Source organism: Cyprinodon variegatus, unplaced genomic scaffold, assembly GCF_000732505.1.
Source record: "Cyprinodon variegatus isolate N-32 unplaced genomic scaffold, C_variegatus-1.0 Scaffold481, whole genome shotgun sequence".
Classification (NCBI taxonomy): Eukaryota; Metazoa; Chordata; class Actinopteri; order Cyprinodontiformes; family Cyprinodontidae; genus Cyprinodon; species Cyprinodon variegatus.
The window spans coordinates 683,107-684,339 of record NW_015150934.1 but is presented as its reverse complement, the minus strand read 5'-3'; the positions used below and the strand labels follow the sequence as shown (position 1 = coordinate 684,339).

The window sequence follows — 1,233 nt, the reverse complement described above, 5'->3', positions numbered from 1 at the left end:
ACTGTGTTATTTCAACCAAATAAAAAAAATGCAGAACAGATAAGCAGATCATGGCTTGTCTACAGTGAGAGAAAGAAGGACTGTGTTACTTTTGCCGTCGCTGTAGTGGGAAAAAAATATTCAACTATTCACCCTAGTTAAATAAATAGCTAAAATAAATAATAGATTGATCGATTTTCCTCAGTTGGCACTTTTTTTTTCATACAGTCCTTACTAGGGGTGGGTATTGCCAAAGAAGTCACGATTCGATTTGAATCACGATTCACAGGCCACGATGCGATTCTATCACGACGCATCACGATCCTTGAGTTATTGCGACGCATTGCAATATTTTCTCCTCCATGTTTTTTTTTTTTATTCACTCAGTGTAGTACCCCGAGGCCGGAAATATTTGTGACTCAAGGCAGCGTGCGTCAACACATCCACAGCGACATCTACTGGACTGGAAGTTGTATTACACTTGTTTTTGGCTGATGTTCGCCAACCATTCATGCAATTTTATTTATTTTTTTTTTATTAATAATCGATACTTGGCATCAAGAATCGATGCAGTAGATCACGAAAATTAGAATCACGATGCATCATCATGACGATTATTTTGCACACCCCTAGTCCTTACTGCTCTGTAGTCAGGCCCATTCTGCCTGGGCAGTGTGTGTTCCCCCATACTTAGAACAATGGAAAGTAGTCAGATTCAAAACAAATTACAGACACTTTGGTTAATAGTAACATGTTATGAATAAACCTTGAGAAAGAATCTGGCTTGTTTTGGGAAGAAGCTATGTCTGGTCTACAAACACCCTCATGCAGGAGAATTGTGCGGCCTTGCAGGTGAAACAGACTGAGTGAAAACCTTTATAGTGAGTAAATAGGATAAATATATATATGAAATAAGATAAATCTTAATTTTCTAACCACAGTTCCAGCCTTTTGATTATGAAAGGATATTATCCATGAGTTATCGAAAATAAAAAAGGAAAATTAGTGACAATCCGATTGTCATTTTAAATCAACTAAGTAGGTCTACTCAAAGTTAACACCTGCTCCCAATTAACTCGTTAGACCGGTCTTTGTTCAGTAAGTTATAAATACTCTCCCTGTGCAGTTCCTCAGTGCTTGTTCCTCATCTTTTCTCGTCTCTCTTTGGATCCTAGTGCATGTCTTCCCTTGGTTCTGGTTTGCATTTTTAAGTTGAGCTTTTGGATTCCTGCCTCTGTTACCTTTGAACACTCC

The 1,233-nt window shown here is 38.1% G+C and overlaps 1 protein-coding gene across 1 annotated transcript in view; it reads left to right on the top strand.

The window, feature by feature from the left end:
- LOC107094407 overlaps positions 1-1,233 on the top strand; it is a 30,530-nt gene that overhangs the window by 2,957 nt on the left and 26,340 nt on the right. The window lies entirely within an intron of this gene.